Raw genomic sequence first — 20,846 nt, forward strand, 5'->3', positions numbered from 1 at the left:
TGAATTTAAACCCTTTCCTGAAGATGGTTTAAGTTCCAAGACATGGGCGTTCAGAATGGATAGAGGAAGCACAGATTTCCTTCGGATCGCATTTTATAGGTGTCTGCAATCCTGGCAGACATTGGAAGCAGCCTTGTTGGTCATTCAACGTGTCTTCACAGCTCTGGTGGGAGTATCACAGACCTGGAAGTCCAGAGAGGGGAGGGATTCATAGGCCGTTCTCAGTTACACACTCAGACACCAGCAAGCAGGGCCAGGAACAGCCACGCCCAGCAAGGGTCTGTCAGGGGTGACTCTTGAATACGTTTTCCAGCAGCTTCTGCCTTCCCATGTGGACTTTACATAGTAAACTTGAATGCAGGCATTAGTCACCAAGTAGGTGGAGGGGTAAGGAAACCAAACCAGTAGGAACAAGATTGTTGAGAGAAAATTTACGCACACATGGGGCGATGTGGGTTCTGCGTGGAGGCTCAAACTCTGGTCTCTTCTCTTCTCCTCTACCTTTTCTGTATTCTGAGTGTTTGTGTTCTGCCCCCAGATTCATGTGTTGCTAACCCTCAATGTGACAGGATTCAGAGGTGGGGCCTTTGGAAGGTGAGTCTCTTAGGATCAGAAAGAGTACTCCTAAAAATAGGTTTAACCAGGCCTGACACACACACACACACACACACACACACACACACACCTGTCATCCCAGTGACGCAGGGATCTGAGGCAGGAGGATCACAAGTTCAAAGCCAGCCTCAGCAACTTAGCAAGGCCCTAAACAACTCAGTGAGACCCTGTCTCAAAATAAAAAATAAAAAGGGCTGAGGATGTGACTCAGTGGTTAAGGCCCCTGGATTCAATCCCCAGTACCAAATAAATAAGTAAATTAATTAATTATATTAAATAGGCTTGAGGTCTCCCATTTGCCCTTTTGTCACATCAGGACCCACAGAAGGTAGCATTTGTGAGGAACTGAGCCCTCACTGGACACCAGACCTGCTGGCACTTTGATCTTGGATCCCCAATCTCCAGAAGTGTGGACTGTTAGCAACACATTTCTTTCATTTGTAAATGACACAGTTTATGATATTTTTGTTACAGCAGCTGAAGCAGCCTAAGACTACCTTCCTCTTTCCTGCTATTTCTCTGTACAAAAGGATCTAAGGAGACGTCTAGCCTCCCTTTGTTGCATGGTATGGAGTAAAATAGAATCTTGAAATAATGGCTGTGTTGTTGAACAGACTCAAGAGTTCCTAGGATGAGGTGAGATGTGCAGAAGTTCATGCCCTGAATCCCTTGCCTATGATCTGGGTGAATCTTGAACAAATGCCATCCCCTCTTAGAGTCCTCCTTTTGTCATCTGCAGTACAATGAGAGTGGTTCCCAGTTCCATCATATTGCAGATGATTCAATCAGCTCTCACACAGGAAGAGCTGAGCCCAATGCCGGGTATTAGAATTCTATTCCAAGAATCACATATCTTTGTGTGTGTGTGTGTGTGGGGGGGGTGTACTAGGGATTGAACCCAGGGGTGCTTAACCACTGAGCCACATCCCCAGCCCTTTTTGTATTTTATTTAGAGACAGGGTCTCACTGAGTTGCTTAGGGCCTCGCTAAGTTGCTGAGGCTGGCTTTAAACTCACAATCCTCCTGCCTCAGCCTCTCAAGCTGCTGGGATTACAGGCGTGTGCCACCACGCTTGACTAGGATCAAATATCTGAAAACGCAACAATACCTCATAGTAGGAGGTAGGAGGCAGATGGGAGCAGACAGGAGGCAGACATGAATAGTTCATAAGATGAGAATGGAAAGGAATGGAAGGGAAGTAGATTGTGGACTGAATTTTAATCAACCTTTAGTTATTAAACTTATCCCCTACCTTCAATGGTCAACTTGATTGGATTAAGAGATGCTGAAGATGGAGGCTTCTGGGTGTGTCCATGAGGGCGTGTCTAGGATTGATTGGCATGTGGGATAGCGAACTGAAGTGGAGCCCCTTCCTAAGCATCGGCAGCACTGTCCAATAGGATGGTGGCTTGGATGGAATAAAAGTTGGAAGAACAAGGAAGCAGCAGCCAATGTAAGCTGGATTCTCCTTGAAGAGGTTCTTGATTGCTGTTGTGATCACCTGAGGACATCAAAGTCTTGATGCTTCACTCTTCCAAAGAGGATTCTGCCAGTGATTCTCCAGGGAGTTTCCAGAAGCCTTCTATCTCAGACTGGGTTAGCACCGTTGATCCCTCTTGTTCTGCAGCTTCTGCCTCTTGGTCTGTGTGGCTACTGGTTCCTCCAGCTCTCCATCCTCCAGACGGCCCTTGTGGACTACCCAGCTTCTGGGTCATGTAAGCCAATCTAATAAATCCCCCTTTTATAACCATACTTCCTGTTGACTCTGTTCCTCTAGAGACCCTGCCTAATGCGCTACCCCTGGCACAATGATGGCAGATGCAAATATGATCACTGTCCACAAGAACAGAACTCCAACATTTAGGGTTCAGGAAGGCTATGAGGGTATAGAAAGGATGTCAGGGTGTAGAAAGGATGTTAGGGCGTAGAATGGAAAACCAGCACGGACCCAGCAGGTAGAGGAGAAGGTATATAAATTACATACGGATAGACCTCCTAGCCTCTGCCTTGAAAACCCCACTGCAGTACTTGGTATGTCCTGTGTCACCCACCATCTCCATCCAATGCTGCATTGTCTCTTTTGACACCCTGGAAGGCAGACAGGAGGAATCTCTCTTCCTCCTAAGTGTTAGGATGCTGCCTGTTGAGGATCCCGATGTCGCCTCTTCAGTCTGCTTCCATTATTTAGATCAGCCACGTCCTGAGCAGATTTCACTTACAGTTCCCGTGGACGCAGTCCTTCTCAAGTGACCGCAGCCACACCACGGAACCACAGAATCTCTAATGACATCTGCTCGCTGAACCAAACGACCCCATGCTTACAAACACAGCTGGAGAGGAATTATGAAATCAGGAACTATTTACCTTTTTCTCCCCAACACATAACTGCTACGTGATTTCGATGGAGACCAAACAAGGGAACTTCGACAAGACACCGGGAGGCGCAGCTGTGTTTCCAGGGACCACACAAGGTTGGAACAATTCAGAGTTTACATTAAATACCTCTCCGTATGAACAAGGTGCAGAATAAACTGTTTGCTGATAACGCCTTCGGGTAGGATGAACTTTTCTCAGCAGCTTGTGTGTCCCGCTGGCAGAGCCAGCATCCCCACCCCACGTCCTTGGGGGCCCAGCATTCTGTTTAAGGAACAGGTACATCCGGGCATCTGAAGCTGCTCAGCCCATCCAGAAACTGGCCAAGCATTTGGCTTCCACCCCAAGGCTGAGTCTTGGTTTTTGATATGCAAACACGAAGGATGTTTGTTTTCATCTTCTTTACCAGGAAGATAAATGTTGTTTACTTTTCAAGAGGATCATTTGGGGCCAAAGATTTTCCTTGTCTTACACGTGGAAACTGCAGAGAAGGACCGAGAGTGTGTAAATCTGGGTTCATACTGTTGGTAAGTGGACTTTAAGGCCATGTGCTACTGTGGTAAGGCATTCCTGGGGATTCCCAGGTTCTAATCTAGGAGCCAAGCTGGTTCTCCAGAGCCTGGATCGTCACATTTGCTAAGGCTCAGTCACCTCCCCAGAGAAGGGCATTTTGTTGTGATCTTCCTTGAGCTTTATCCTCTGGACTTGAGTGAACTATTCACCAACGTAGTTGCTGCTCAAGACCATTCAGTTTAACTTCTCCCTGAGTCTTTTTTCCCTTTTGATTTAGCAAAAGTTTCTAGGAGTGATACCTGGTCTCTTGGGTGACCCTGGTGACATTTACATATAACTGAAATTTCCTACAACTTTGTAACCTTTTTGCTGGTGAATTGCTAGAAAATGCTGCAATACTTTATATTGGCTTGGCCCCCAGCTGCATGTGAAATGCTAGACCCAGCAGGGCTGGGTTCGTTCATGAGGACGGGGAGCGGGGGGCACAAGAAGTTGTACGAAGAGTTTGGAAATGGGCGGGGTGGGGGCAGGCATGTCGGAGGGCCTCCACAAAGCACACCAAAAAGTGGATTATCTTCCTGCGTATGCCTACAGCAAGTGACCACTGAGGTGAGACAACACAGAGTCACTTTGACTTTATTTAGTGACTTTGGAGCATCTGATCTTATTGTTAAATTCAGTCAGGAAAAGGAAAACTATCTATCCAGAGTTAAGATCATCAAAGAGGAAACACCGGATGAAGATGATAATCAAAACTGTATTCAATGCCAGGCACAGTGGCGCACACCTGTCACCCCAGCAGCTTGGGAGGCTGAGGCAGGAGGATTGTGAGTTCAAAGCCACCCTCAGCAATTTAGCAACTCAGTGAGACCCTGTATCAAAATAAAAAATAAAATAGGGCTGGGGATGTGGCTCAGGGGTTGAGAGCCCCTGGGTTCAATCCCTGGTACCCCAAAAACCAAACCAAACCAAACCAAACACAACTGTATTCAGAGGCTGTAAGCAAACTAGTGGGACCCTGTCTTAAAATAAAAAATAAGGGGGCTGGAGATGTGGCTTAATGGTTAAGCTCCCCTGGGTTTAATCCCTAGTAGCAAGACAAACAAACAAACTATATTCAAACTGCACAGAGATACTTTAAGTGAAATTCATGTGTGTAATTCTTTTTTTTTTTTTTTTTTTTGGTACCAGGGGCACTTAACCACTGAGCCACATCCCCAGCCCTTTTTTATACTTTATTTAGAGACAGGGTCTCGCTGAGTTGCTTAGGGTCTCGTTAAATTGCTGAGGCTGGCTTGGAACTTGTGATCCTCCTGCCTCAGCCTCCCAAACCACTGGGATTATAGGCGTGCACCACCGTGCCCAGCCTATAGGAATGCTTTGTAAGACCTAGGTTCAAATCTTTGTTCTGCTACCATCTGCTGTGTGACCTTGAGTGAGCTACATCATCTCTCTTAACTTCCATTTCTTATCACAGGATAGATAATATCACAGGATTGTTACAGACTGCAACTAAATACAGTATGTCCTATGCCTGGTACATAGTATATGCCAATCTGTATGTAGTAGCTTTCAAAATCAGTCAGAATTTTACACCAGTGGGTGCAGTTTCTATTTCTACTGTCGACTCAGAAATGAATTGTGGTTGTCTGAGTTGCTGTGTTAAGAAAGACCTGAAGTTGAGCTTGGTGAAAAAGATTCACCTGATCCATTACTGATGTCTGCTACTGACATGGACGGGGGTGGGGTGTATTTGCCCAACTGAGTCAAATGGGATGATCAGAAAGTGTCAGAGACTGTCACCATGAGCACGATATCATGGGAACATCTTTTATTCCTTTTTGGCCTCCTTTTCCCCAGTGAGAAATGAATAAATGAATGAGCAATTATTTTTTGGTAGTAGGAAATGAACTCAGGGGACATTTAACCACTGAGCCACATCCCCAGCCTTATTTATATTTTATTTAGAGACAGGGTCTCATTGAGTTGCTTAGGGCCTTGCTAAATTGCCAAGGCTGGCTTTGAACTCATGATCCTCCTGCCTCAGCCTCCTGAGCTGCTGGGATTACAGGCATGCACCACTGTGCCCGGCCCAAATAAAAATTTTTGATTGCTAAGGTCTCTCTAAATGTGAAACTCTGGATTGTAATCTAAGCGCTGGGCACTATATTACAGATTTGAAATGTTGATGCATTTCTGTAGGAATATAAAGTTCATTCTTCTGTGTAAAATTTTTCTATGGTTCTGTTTTCAGGAACGTCCACCCTCCCACCAGCAAGAGTGTGCAGGCCAGAAAGTGAAGCTGTGTTTAAGGAATCCTCCTCCTCTGCTGTGTGTTCTGACTCCCGTCAAAACCTCTCTGGGCTTGTTCTATCCCCTGAAGAATGGAAGAAAAATTATTCCTGTTCCCTGACTCTGAGATGTGGACCAAGTTAATGAATTCATGTTTCTACCATGCTCTGAAAGTTATCAGAAAACAGCTCATATATGACTCTAAAAGTGCTGGGTATTCATATAAAAATGTGGCCCAGAAATTCCTCTGTAGATATGACCCACTTAGGATCTGTCTGATGGCCGGTAGCTTTATTACAACACAGCAAAGGTTCCAGAAGGAAAAAGATATGGGGGAAGAAAAATCCAGACCTGATCAAGTCGAGCTTTGCCTGAGCATTAATTATAAGGCCTTTGCCACGGTTAAAAGCATCGTCAAAGCTGAAAGAAGGTTGGTTGGAGTAACCTGCTTGCAGAAATGGCTTCCACTGGAGAACAGGTAGGGTCGCTGCTCAAATAGACTTAAAGCCAACTTGTTGGGAACAGAACAAATGACTCCATGTGAAGCTGAAATATCTTGGCTTCTCAATAGTTATGCCAGTTGATCCCAGTGCCAGATTCTGTTCCAGTGGACGAAGTCTGGACTTGAAAGGTGTCACAGTGTTCCCCAAAGCTAACATTCCTGAGAAAAACTGCATTGACAACGGGGGCGATCTTGATCCTGGCTCTCACCTTGGACATACCTCTGGGACAGAAAGACACAAGCCAAGGTAGGTGAATAATTTTTGCTTCTTCCTGAGCAGCTCAGGAACTTAAAGCAAGGAAATGGAAGCAAACTGAATTTGCTGTGACTGACTACCCATACATTCTAGGCAGCCACGAAGAGTCACAGTATGCAACAGGATTTTATTTATTTACTTATTTTTGGTAGTAGGGATTATACTCAGGAGCACTCCACTACTGAGCCACATCCCTAGCTCTGTTTTATATTTTACTTAGAGACAGGGTCTCCCTGAGTTGCTGAGGGCCTCACTAAATTGCTGAGGCTGGCTTTGAACTCTTGATCCTCCTGCCTCAGCCTCCTGAGCCGCTGGGGTGACAGGCATGTGCCACTGGGCCTGACGGCAACAGGATTTTAGAATGGAACTCTCAGTTTCAACTGAGGTGTGTCCATATGACAAATTCCAGATAGTAAGGCAAGCCCGCCTGCAGTCAGGCCTCTATACCTGTGGGTTCCTCATCTGCCTGGTTAACCAACTGCAGATTAAAAATATTTGAAAGAAAATGTTTGCTCCTATGCCGAACAAAATTATGGACTTTGGTCATGATTCTCTAAAAGATATAGTATATCAACTTTCTCCATAGCATTTACATGGTCTGAGGTGTTAGAAGCAATACGGAGATGACTAAAAATATATGAGAGGGCAAGTGTAGGTTATAGGCAAATTGTAAGCCACTTTATTTAAGGGACTTGTGCAAGGTTTTGGTGTCTGGGAGACCTGGACTCAATGACGAGTACACACTGGATTTTAAAGAAAGTGTGTAATCAATTGATCCATTAATCTTGTTGCGGTGGTGGTACTCTTGGGGACAGAACCCAGGGCCTCATGCATGCTAGGCAAGCACTCTACCACTGAGCCACAACCCCAGCCCTGCTTAACTACGCTTCACAGGTCATCTTACATCCCCAGTCCTACCCTTGCAAGTCCATGTCCAGTCCCACCCCCCAAGTCCCTCCTTTAAGGCTACCAAAAGAGGCCAGGGATTCCGTGTGGAATCGTATAACCGGATCAGGAGACGGGTTTCCTGTGTGAGAGCTGATGCATGCTACGGGACACCCTCACTTTCCTTTTGGAAGGGAGGGTGGGGACGCATTACCTAACACAGCATCTGGAAACTACTTTCTGAATTTGTTCTGTGAGCGCAGAATGATTTCTGCATTTTTTTTTTTTTTTTTAATGGCTGGAGTTGGGGGTGTGGGGAATTGAAAGACATTGCATGACATGAAAATGAACTCTGATTCAGATGACAACGTCTACAAACAATGGGTACAGTCGCACCCATTTATTCATATAGTGTCTCCGGTGCTTTGGCCCTGCAGAGTCCAGTAGTGGTCACAGAGGCTTTCTAACTCACAAAACCTGAAATATCTATTGTCCTCATGTGTACAAAATTTTGCTGATCCCTAGTCTGGTGAAAAAGGGGTTTGCAGAGCTCTGAAATGTGTTTCCTGTCTTTTGGAGACTTAGATGACGGGTGTCTGACTTGGGCTTGAAAAAGTCTAAGGGGAGAGTGGCCTGGGGTCCTCCTCCTGGCAGGGGATCTGAAGGCCAGAGAGAGGTCGACCAGCTGATCCGACATGAATGCTGGCCCATTTGCATATCCAGAATATGTGGGGGTTAGGGATGCATGGGTGTCCCCAAGGATCAGATCCAGAATGAGAGAGAGAGAGAAAGAGATGTGGGCTCTTCTTGGCTGCCTGGGGGGACCTCAGCAGGAAGAGGTTGGGTTACCCCACTAGGGCCTAGAACTTAGGGGAGGGACCACCTGGCATAGCAGATGCCTTGCTTTTCTCTGGCAAAGCCCAGACCTTTCTATCCTGCTACGACAGGAGAAGGTGGGAGGGTGTGACCAGCTCCAGCCATGCCTATCTACTCTCTGCAGCTTCTCAAGGTTACCTTTCCCTGATTGGAGTTTGCAACGATGGTGACATCAGAAATAGGCCTGTGTTATGTTGATCTCAGGAGCTGCATTCACCCCCTGTACCACCGTGGATCCAACAATCCTACCACGCCAGAGTACATCCGTGTTCTCATTTAAGACTTCCTGAGGTTGCTATGGATACACCTGTTCTGGAGGTGTATACCCGGAAGTTGTGCTTCAGGGGGTTTAAGGGACATACTGAAGAGCTCACGCAAGTGAGTGTGAGAGCCAGGATTTCATTTCCCCGATGCCCGAATGGATGTCCTTTCCAATGTCCCCTGGAGGACTTTCACCTTCTGAGTGGCATTTTGGTGCAGTATTTGTGTCCGGAGACCACGCCCCTTGTTCTGGTAGTGTGCCTGGAACCCTGTGATCGTCAAGGAACAAGTGTTTGCAGGTTATCTTAGGAAATGAGTCTGGTTAGCAAAGAGACACACTTTCCCAGGTCACCAAACAGTGAATTCCAACTCTGATGGGACCGTTTCAGAATCTGAAGCTCTTGACCTCAGAGGGCAGTAACCCCTCACAACCGTAAGCGGGATGTGGCCGGGAAGCAGTTTAGAGTCATCTGAACCATTTTCCTACATGATCTTGTGTCAGTGGGCTGGATCCTTACAACAGCCTGCGGAGGCAGGCAAGGAAATTACTGTCCTTATTTTTCTGATGAGTAAACACAGGATCAGATGCTCAAAAAGTAGCATTCCATGAATATTCGTTGGATGAATGACTGTACCCACTCCATGACGTGGAGACCTCGTCCTTGGTCTCTGTATCCTGTATCGCCCAGTATAACTTCCAGGCCACCAATGACTTTCTATGTAGTGGATGCAATGTAGGCATTAGTGGTGTCTCATGATGCACTGGCAGAAGAGGGACGTTCTCAGCAAATATTTTATATTAAGTAGCATGTTGAAGGGACTCAGAGTGGCTGAGGTTTTCTTTCTTTCTTTCTTTCTTTCTTTTTAAATTTAGGGCCAGACTTGGGATGAAAAATACCTCCATCAAAATCCTATTGTGAGCCAGGCATAGTGGTGCACACCTGTAGTCCCAGTGGCTTGAGAAACTGAGGCAGGAGGATTGCATGGTTGAGGCCAGCCTCAGCAACTTAGCGAGGCCCTCAGCATCATAGTGAGACCCTGTCTCTAAATTAAAAAGAAAAAATTAAGAAGGGCTGGAGATGTGGTTCAGTAGTTAAGTGCCCCTGGGTTCAATCTCCAGTATCCCCACCCCCCAAAAGAAATCCTATTGCTTTTCCCTACGGAAGTATGTCTCCTTAAAGGTAGCAGGCATAGTGTCTAGTCCCACTCTGACATTTATTGGCCTTCCTACTTTGCACAAGGTATTGTCTCTATTACAAAATGGTCAAATGATGCTACTGCATAACTTTGAGCATTAAAGAGAATTTAAATATATGTATACACCACGCCTGGCCTACAGTAGGTACTAGCTAAATGATAACCATTTTTACTTAAAGTGACTATTTCAGTCAGCTTTTTTGTTGCTGTGACAAAAAGACCTGACAAGAACAACTTGGAGGAGGAAAAGTTTGTTCTGATTCCTTTTCAGAGGTTCAGTCCTCGGTCAGCCTACCCCACTGCTCTGGGCCTGAGGTGAGGCAGAACATCATGGCGGAAGGGTGTGGTGGAGGGAGGCAGCTCAGGACATGGCAACCAGGAAGCAGGGAGAGACAGCTCAGTTCACCAGAGACAAAATATAAACCCCAAAGGCACACCCCAGTGACCTACTTACTCTCACTACACCCTACCTGACTACAGTTACCAGTTAATCCATATCAGTGGATTAATCCACTGATGAGGTTAAGGCTCTCATAACCCAATGGAGTCACCTCTGAACATTCTTGCATTGTCTCACGCATGAGGTTTTGTGGGCCACCTCCTATCTAAAGCCCAACAGTGATCAACAAATTGTTTGATTCTTGAGGTTCATTATGATCTCTTCAGATGACAAAGCGTAACACTGACTTCATAGGAAAGGAGCTGGGTTATGCTGTTCTGTCCACACAAAAGGAAACAAACTCTGAGAGTCCACAGATAAACTCTTCTCAGACCTCTGAGAACCAATGCTGAGGACAAGTGTCCACGAAACAGGCCAAGTCAATGAAAATCCTGGGGTTACGAGGCAGCCAGGTTTTGAATTCCATGTTCTATCCTGGAATTGGGAGGTTCCACTTAAAATTTCCAATCTTGACTTTCCTACGGGGTCCTTCTTTAAAGTATCAGGCATATTAAACTAAAAGAATAATCTTTCATCGATTCAGTCCAAATTCAGCCCTTTTTTGCTATTATTGTTTGAAAATGGCCATTAGTCTTGAAGGATGAAAGGACTGTGTGGTTAGAAAACCTGATTGGGGAAAACAGTGTTATAAAGAGTCTCCCTCTGTATACATTTCCTCTCCAATAAACTGAACTCACTAAATAAATTAGATCCCACCAAAACATGATTTTCTAATTCATCAACTAATTAATCATGGATGCAATGACTGAGTCCGAATGATTTTTACCACATAGATATAAACTGTTATTGTGCAAGGGAAAAACAATTTATTTTTAAAACAACAGATGAACAATCTCCCTTGGAAATGCCTTTAATACCTTTTCCCTGAACAAATAAGATTCTGCTTTAATTCAAAATTTCTTTGTGTCATCAGGTTTCCTTAATCTCATACAACACTGCGCTGGTAATTTGCACTTTATTTTCTCGATTTTGTTGCCCTGCGTTCTGGAAGGACTGTGTATTAGCGTCACCATGACAGCCCACATTTCCCATAGTGCAAGAATTTCTTTTTGTTAGTTTTCTAACTACTCAGACTGGTTGTTCTGGTTTGGAGGTGAGGTGTCCCCCAAAAGCTCATGTGTGAGACCATGCAAGAAGGTTCAGAGAAATGACTGGGTTGTGAGAGCCTTAACCCAATCAGTGAATGAATCCCTGATGGGATTAACTGAGTGGTGATTGGAGGCAGGTGGGTGTGGCTGGAGGAGGTGGGCACTGGGGCGTGGCTTTGAGGGCGTGGCTTTGGGGGCGTGGCTGCCACCTTTGCCAATATTTGGGTAACATCCCATTCAATGAAGAGAAGGAGAGCAAGGCCGGTGGTTTCCCACGGGGTGAATCTGGGCAACACACTTCCCACTAGCTGGAAGTATTTATCTTCTCTAAGTAGGAAAACCCAATTAGAATTCTCCACGCTAATATTACTTGGTCACAGATCCCCTTTATTTCCTTTAAGGTCACATTCTTTCTGGAGTGTTCCATGCCATAAAACACATGGTCAGGGAGCCTGTGGCGAATCGAATGTCCCCCCGGGCTCTCCTTCCATCGTTTCAAGTTGTTTTTGTGGTCACACGTCTCCAGCCTGAACCGAAGCATCCCCAGTTACGAAATACCCAGCGCCGGCGGCTGCAGGGCAGGCATCTGCTTCCAGTCCAAACAAACAGAGCCTCTCTCCTCTGGGCACCGGTCTTTACGATCACAGCGGCTGTGTTGCTCTCGGGGTAATCCCAATCTAAACAGCCCATATTTAAGATGACACGAACCTTTTCCTTGGGAGCGTCAGTGTTTGCAGAAGACCTCACATAGCTCCTCCTGAATGCTGCAGATTTACCCTCCTCCTTTGGGGCCACAAATGCTATTCCTTTTCAAGAGATGGCTTGGGAGATCATTTGGATTGGATCCTGCTGGCCCGATGCTGCAGTACTTGGCTGGTTTGGACTTCCTGGCTCTGCCGGTGATACTGTACAGCAGGAACAGGGAATGAGACTTGGTAAATCAGCCACCCCTGATCTTGGTCAATTTATAGCATTTGATGAAAACATAATCTGATTTAGTATCTAGATGTACATATATTGTCTAGCTACCTAGCTGTGCATGGATCCATCATTTCCCATAAGTCAGTTTCAGGAGCTGTCTTGAATATCATAGTTAGATTTGCAACCACTGGAGTTGTATAGTGCACAATGCCTACAGTTGTATACAGCAACCTTGATCACCATTACGTAATGTTCATTGAACACTTACTATATTCCAGGAAATAAAATGCTAAGTTCTTTCCATAAACTACCCTAGGAATTTTCATAACCACCTTGTGAAATTTTACTGGGTGTTGTTTATATGTGAGCAAACTGAGGTTCAGAAACTGGGGGTGTTAGACAAATATAACTTATCAAGGGAAGAGCTGAGTCTGTACTAAGGTAGTATCTATGATCCTCAAAGAGGGGATATTTCTTCTGGGGGAGGGAGGTGCATTATCAAACTCTCCATGTGTGGGGTGATGAAATGGATGGGAAGGTTGTACAAAAAGTGTATTTTATTTTATGGGACTGGGGTTGTGACTCAGTGGCAGAGCGCTCACCTAGCACATGTGAGGCACTGTGTTCGATCCTCAGTACCACATAAACATAAATAAATTAATTAATGAAATAAAGGTATTGTAAAAAAATTTTAATTCCGCACTTACAAATTCAAAAAAAAATCTAATCATTTCAAAATATAATTGAGGGAAAGCACAGTTGGAAGAGTCTTGCCATGTAGTAATATAGAGAAGATAATTCTATATTATATTGACTTTTTTTTTTTTTGCTACTGGTGATTGAACCCAGGGACACTTAACCACTGAACCGCATCCCCAGCCCTTTTTATATTTTATTTAGAGACAGGGTCTCCCTGAGTTGCTTAGGGCCTCTCTAAATTGGTGAGGCTGGCCTCTAACTTGCAATCCTCCTGCCTCAGCCTCCTGAGCTGCTGGGATTGCAGGTGTAAGTTACCTTGCCAGTGCTGTGGTTTTATTGACTCTTAATGGAGAAACGGGGGTTGAGGTGGGATGTTCAGGTTCACCAAAAGGGCCACCCACACTGATCCAATAGACCTGGCGATCACATGTTTCTACTCCCAAGTTAGGTGGACCCAGCACCGGCTCAGAGCTGTCCTCTTCCTGCTGTTTCCCTGGTGCAGCGCTGATCACTGAGCCCCGGTGCCGCCCCTCCTTTTCCCTCTGTGGCCTTCCCGCTGGGCGAAGTTGGGTGTTGCACAGGGTCTGTACCTTCCCTGGGATGGCTAAGGAAATCGGACCTTCCTACTAGAGAATTTACGGTTGGATGAGCAAAACCAGCACCGCAAGGCCAAACAAAGATTAGAAAAGAGCAAACACCTCTTTTCTGGACTGAACCCAGCAAAAACATCCTCTTTTCCCATACATAGCTATCTAGGATTTTTTTTTTTTTTACCCCAAAATTCAGTGAAGAAAATCATGGCTACCTAGAGGTGGAAAGGACTCTGGGAACTGTTCATGACAATGGCTATATTAATAGGTAGGAAACCAGGGCTCAGCGGGGCTTCCCAGAGGATGCAGAGAAACCAGCCGAACCAGCGCATCTGACCTTGGCTCTGCCTCACCACGTCCTCTGTGGCACCCCAGGGACTGCTTCATGACAGCTACCGACCAGCAGCCTGAGTGGCTCTCTCTTTTGCTTTGTGTTTTCATTTTTATTGTTATTATTTTGTTTTTGGTACCAGGGATTGAACTCAGGACTGCTTAGCCACTGAGCCACATCCCCAGCCCTTTTTATTTTTTATTTAGAGACAGGATCTCAATGAGTTGCTTAGGGTCTTGCTAAGTAGTGGAGGCTGGCTTTGACCTCTCCATCCTCCTGCCTCAGCCTCCCGAGCCGCTGGGATGACAGGTGTGCGCCACTGTGCTGGCTGTTGTTTTTAATGGATGTGTGGTATCTGGCAGATTTCCTGTGGCCTGAACCTTGCATACATGGGATGGTGGGATGTTTGAATTTGTTTGGGATGCTCCATGCATTTCCCCCCTTACTTTTGGGAATTAAGAGTATCCAACCATAGTACTTTGACCTCTTACCTGGCAGTGGGCATGAGACCTCTGCTAGTCCAATCAGAGAACTCACTTCAGATCTGTTTGAACTTGAAGTCTTTTGCATGCTGACCAGGGAACCTGTGTCATAAGAGCAAGGGACTGTGAGGTACCAGGAACTCCATGTTGTGGAGAAGAGAACACATCAAACAATGAAGCCAACATCAGGGCTCGAGGGTCTAGGTTCAAATGTTTGCTCTGTCTCTTCCTGTGTGACCCTAGACTACTTATATAGCTTCTGGGAACTTGAGTTTGTTCACCTAAAAATAAGAATACCTGATTGAAAATTAAGTTATATATTAAAAGTACCATTTAGAAACTGGGTCCAGGGATATATGCCTGTAATCTCAGTGCTTTGGGAGGCTGAGGCAGGAGGATCTCCAGTTCAAAGTCAGCCTCAGCAACTCGGTGAGACCCTGTCTCTAAATAAAATACAAAAAAGGACTGGGGATGTGGCTCAGTGGTTGAGTGCCCCTGGGTTCAATCCCTGGTACCCACCCCCCAAAAAAAAATTTAGAGTGCATGATATATCATAAGTGCTAACAAAAAAACTAATTAGGACTCATGCTGTATTTATCTCTATGTATTTTGAATTACTACCTTAATCTGTTTTCTGTTTAGTTAATGTAGTTTTTGTCAAAACAAAGGTACAGTATTCAAAATGGCTTGTGGCTCAGAATGGCTTCACCACAATGTGTCCCCAGCCACAGAATTCAAGTGTTGATTCCCTAACTCCAACGGGATGGTATCTGGAGGTGATGCTTTTGGGAAATGATCAGGTTTAAATGAGGTCATGAGGGTGGGCCCCAACTACAGGATTAGTGCCTTTATAAAAAGAGACCTAAGAATCTTGTCTGCGCTCTCCTTTTCCTGCCCTATGAGGACACAGTGAGAGGGCAGCCACCTACTGGCCAGGAAACGGGCCCTCCCTGGGGAAGTGAGTCCTGAGCACCTGATCTTGCTCTTGCCAGTTGGCGGAACTGAACTCCTGCTGTGCTTCCCTGCATTATTGCAGGCCCCTTCTTCTCCCATCGAAGTCACTTCTAGAGGTTTTACACCTGTAATCCCAGTGGCTTGGGAGGCTGAGGCAGGAGGATTGTGAGTTCAACGCCAGCCTCAGCAACTTAGGGAGGCTCCAAGCAACTCAGCAAGAACCTGTCTCTGAATAGAATATTAAAAAAAAAAAAAAATCTTTCCTCCCTTCTTGCTTGTTTATCTTCTTTCCTCTTTTGTGCATTAAGGAAGAGCACTTTCAAAACCAAGTGCATGTACAGGAAAAATTAGAAAGTGACCGTGCATGCCCAGGGAAGAGAGCAGTCTGTGAAAAGACCTGAGAAGACCTGAAGTTTACATCTCAGGCTGATCCTCGGCATTGACTGAGCTTATGCTAGTTTAAAAAATAAAAACAGTTAAAAAAAAAAAATCAACCTCTGGGGACAGAATGTGATCTGATTTCTAGAGTTATATTATTAGGGTCATATGTCCAACTTTCGACAAAAATAAAAAAAATCAAAGGCATTTAAAGAAAGAGGAAACTTTCCAATTAAAGGAAAACAAAAACAAAGCCAAAAGACACCAAATCCATAGAAACTGCCCCTTAAAAAAGACTCTATGGCAGTTCTCCTAGACAAAGACTTTAAGACTGCCTGAAAGATGCTCAAAAACTAAAGGAAGATGCAGCAAAGTCAAAGAAAATGATGTATGATCAAAACAGAAATATCAATACATAGACAACCTAACAAGAAACAAAGGAAAATTCTGGAGTTGAGTACCATTAAGATGAAAAAGCACCAAAGGCAGATGTAAGCAGGAGGAAGAAAGCATCAGTGCCTTTGAAGATAGAATAGTAGAAATTATCAAGTCTGAGGAACAGAAAAAGAAAAAAGAGTGAAGAAAAGTGCGCAGAGCTGGAAGAACCTGTTGGATACTATCAAGCAAAGCAATGCATGCAGTGTGCGAGTTCCCAAAGAAGGGAAAGAGAAGAAGCAGAAAGACTATATGAAGAAACACTAGTTGAAAACTTTCCAGCTTTGTTGCAGGGATTGTGGCTCAGTGATAGAGCCCTCGTCTGGTATGGGCGAGGCAGGATTCTCAGCACCGCATACAAATACATGAATAAAGGTTCGTCAATGACTAATTAAAAATAATAATAAAAAAAGAAATGCTTTTAAAAAAAGCTTCCAGCTTTGATAAAGACATGAAGTAAATATCTGTGAAATTCAGCCTGGGAATGCAGTTCAGTGGTAGAGTGCTTGCCTAGTATGTGCAAAGTGTTGGGTTCAATCCCCAGGACTGCCAAAAACAAGTGTGTGTGTGTGTGTGTGTGTGTGTGTGTGTGTGTGTGGTGTGTTTATATAAATATATATATGTATATATGTTATATTATTATATATATGTATCTATATTATTATTATATGTTGTGTATATATGTATGTGTATATATGTACATATATATTATATATGTATCTGTGAAGTTCAATAGCTCCAAGTAAGATGAACCCAAAGACCTGCACTGAGTCAGATTATAATAAAACTTTCGAAAACCAAAGACAAAGAGAAAATCCTGAGAGCAGCAAGAGTGAAGTGACTCACCACATACGAGGCGATAATCTCAATTAAATGAGCAGACTTCTCATCTGAGACTGTGGAGACCAGAAGATAGTGGACTGATATATTCAAAGTGATTTAAAAAAAAAAAATAACTACAACCAAGAATCCTACCTTCTGGCAAAAACCATCCTTCAAAAGTGAAAAATAAAATTGAGATGTTTCCAGCTTTGGGGTGTTTTGTCTCCAGTTTTGTTTCTGTGGTGCTGGAGATCAAATCCAGGGCTTTGCATGCGCTGGGCGAGTATTCTACCACTGAACTACCAGCTCAAGTGGACCTGTGAGCCCAATAACGTGGCAACTCTGGGAATCAGGCTCTATGCTTTTCTAACTGTTCAGGTAAATAAAAACTGAAGGAGTTTGGTACTAGTAGATTTACCCTGTAGAAATAGCTTACGGGTGTCCTTCAAGATGAAATGAAGGGACACTAACCAGTAACTTGGGCACAGTGGGGCACACCTGTCATCCCAGTGGCTCAGGAGGCTGAGGCAGGAGGATCGAAAGTTCAAAGTCAGCCTCAGCAACTTAGCGAGGCCCTAAGTAACTCAGCAAGACCCTGTCTCTAAATATATAAATAAATAAATAAAAAGGGCTGGGGATGAGGCTCAGTGGTTAAGCTCTCCTGGGTTCGATCCTTGGTACCAAAATAAATAAATACATAAATAAAAAGATGTTTGAAGAAATAAAGACCTCAATACAGGTGAAGGAAAGGGCAATTATAAAAACTAAGATCATTGTAACAGAGGTGTGTACTCTACTCTTTGGTTTTTGTATGATTAAGAGATTGATATTAAAAAGACAATTACTAGTCTCAAAGCTAGTATTGGTATGACTTTTATTTTTACCTCCACATCGAATTTTCTACATAAGTTTAAAAGACAAAAGAATTGTTAGTTTATGTTTTTTTTGGACTCTTAATGCCTAGAGATGTGATTTTGGGATAACTAGAAGAGGTGGGGATGGATCCACCATGGAGCAGAATTTTTGTAGGATATTGAGGTTAAGCTGGTATAAATTCATATTAGAGTGTTATAACTGTAGGATGTTAAGTGTAGTTCCCATGGTAACCACAAAGAAAATTGCTGTAAAATAAATACAGAAGAAAAGGTCTTATATTTCATTGTAAGAAATCAACTTAAGAAGACAATGCAGGAAACGAGGGACAACAAACAACGCAACATGGAACAATAAATGACAATGACAGAAGCCCTCTTTAGCAGGGATCACTTTAAATGTAAAGGGGTTAAACTCCTCAATCAAAAGGCAAAGAGCAGCAGAATGGATAAAAAACACAGGGGCGACGGTATGTTACCTATAACATACAGAAGAGCCAAAGACACAAATAGACTGAAAATATTCAGATGGAAGAAGACCCTCTATGTTAATAGCAACCAAAAGAGAGCTGGATGACTGTATAAATTAGACTTAAATTTAAAATGTTAAAAAAGAAAAAGGTAGTTTATGTTAATAAAGTCCAACACGCGAGAGTGTATAACAATCATAACCATTTATGTACCCAATGACAGACCACCAATAAATATGAAGGAAAACCCAACAGAATTGAAGGGAAAAATAGACAGTTATACCAGGAGAGCTGGACACTTCAGTACATCCTTCTCTGTAACAGAACAACAAATCGGAAGATAAACACAAAAAAACAGCTGGATCCAATAGATGCTGGGTCGAGTGTTGTGTAAACAAGGGTGCACACATTCTTCTCAAGTGCAGGTGGAATGTCCTCTAGGATGGACTATGTGTTAGGCTGCAAGTTAAATCTCAGTAGATTTTTACAAATAGATGCAGTACACAGTATCTTCTCCAATCATAACAGGATCTAGTTAGAAATCAATAACAGAAGTAAAACTGGAAAATCCAAAAAACTCTGCAAATTCAACAATATACTCTGGAACAACGAACAGATCAAAGTGGAAATTACAAGAGAAATTTGAAAATACTTGGAGATGAATGAAAATGAGCAACATACAATATATCAAAATTTATAGGAGGCAATGAAAGTAGTGTTAATGGGGAAATTTGTAGCTGCAAGCACTGACATTAATAAACAAGAAAGATTCCAAACCAGCAATCTAGCTTTATAACTTCAGGAACTAGAAAAGGAACAAACTAAACTCCAAGCTGTCAGAAGGAACAAACTAATAAAGATTAGCACAGAGATCAACAAAATAGAGACTACAAAAACAACAGAGAAATCAATGAAACTAAAGTTAGTTCTTTGAAGAGATCAACAAAAAGACAAAAATTTTGTCACATGGACTAAGAAAAAAAGACTCGAATTATGTTAATCAGAAATGAAACTGAGGACACCACCACTGATTTTACATAAATAAAAAGGATCACCAAAACATTGGATAACTTAAATGCAATGGACAAATTCCTAGATGTGCAAAACCTACTATATCATATCTAAATCATGAAGAAATATAAATAAGTAGAAAAATCTGAAGAGACTTTATAATTAGTAAAAATTGAAACTTCCAAAGAAAAGTCCTGGACCTGATAGGTTCATCAGTGAATTGTGCCAAACATTTAAAGAAGAAAGTACACCAATACTTCTTAAATGTTCCTAGAAAATTCAAAGAGGGGGGAATATTTCCAAACTCATTCTATGAGGCCAGCATTACCTTGATATCAAAACCTGAGAAAGACTCAAGAAAGCTATGGACCAATATTCCTATGAACATTAATGCAAAAATTCTCAACATTATGCATGAAACTGAATTCAGCAGCATATTAAAAGGATTATACACTATGACCAAGTGAATTTATTCCTGGAAGGCATAGATGTTTTGACATATGAAAATATATGAATAGAATGCACCACATTAACAGAATAAAGGGAAAAGAAATACATGTGGTGTCAATTAATGCAGAATAGGTGTTTGATAAAATTCAATTCCTTTTTTCATGATGAAAACACTCAACAACCAGGAATGGAAGGAAAATATGTCAATATAATACTACATGTGAGAAACTCACAGGAATATCATAATCAATGGAGACTTAAAATTTTTTCTCTAAGATCAGGAATGAGGCAAGGATGCCCAATTTTACTCTTCTGTTTAGCATATTACTTGAGATTCTTGCCAGAGCAATTAGGCAAGAAAAAGAAATAAAACATTATAAAACAAAGGAAATATCCATGTTAGAAAGGGTGATGCAAAATTACTTCTGTTCCGGTGATATGATTTTATATGTATAAAACTCTAATGGTTCTAAAAAGAAACTGCTAGAACTAATAAATGAATTCAGCAAAGCAGCATTATATAAAGTCACCATGCAAAGATCAGTTGCATTAGCATAGGTAAAGAGTGAAAAATCTGAAAAGGAAATTGTGGAAATAATTCCATTTTTAATAGCATCAAAAAGAATAATAGCACAACCAAAGATGTGAAAGACACACAATGAAAATTATAAAATGATCCTGAAAGAAATTGAAAAAGATTTAAAAAAATGGATGCACATCCCATGTTCATGGATTCGTAGAGTTAATATTGTTAAAAGTCCACGCTATCCAACGGTGTCAACAGACTCAATTCAATCCCTATCGATGTCCCAGGGACTTTTTTTGCAGGAACAGAAAAACTCATCCTAAAATTTATATAGAATTGTAAGGGATTATGAATAGTCAAAACAATCTCAAAAAAAGAATAATGAAGAAAGAGAACTCAGACTTTCTGATTTCAAAGTTTATTACAATGCTACAGTAATCAAAAGAGTATGATACCAACAAATACAATTAAATAGAATCTAGACTGAAGGGACAAAATAGAGAGTTCAGAAGTGATCCCTTGTATATATAGTCAAATATTATCAAATGATTTTTTGGGAGGGGGGGTACCAGGGATTGAACCCAGGG

The 20,846-nt window shown here is 42.8% G+C and overlaps 1 long non-coding RNA gene across 2 annotated transcripts in view; it reads left to right on the forward strand.

Annotated features, from left to right (window-relative positions):
• Window positions 1-20,846, forward strand: part of LOC124968588 (uncharacterized) — a 251,884-nt gene that overhangs the window by 78,929 nt on the left and 152,109 nt on the right. For both annotated transcript variants that reach the window (XR_007105779.1, XR_007105780.1), the window contains exon 2: window positions 5,756-6,542. This is a non-coding gene — a long non-coding RNA (uncharacterized LOC124968588). The remainder of the gene's footprint in view (window positions 1-5,755; window positions 6,543-20,846) is intronic.

This window comes from Sciurus carolinensis, chromosome 17 (genome assembly GCF_902686445.1).
Source record: "Sciurus carolinensis chromosome 17, mSciCar1.2, whole genome shotgun sequence".
In the NCBI taxonomy this organism is placed as follows: Eukaryota; Metazoa; Chordata; class Mammalia; order Rodentia; family Sciuridae; genus Sciurus; species Sciurus carolinensis.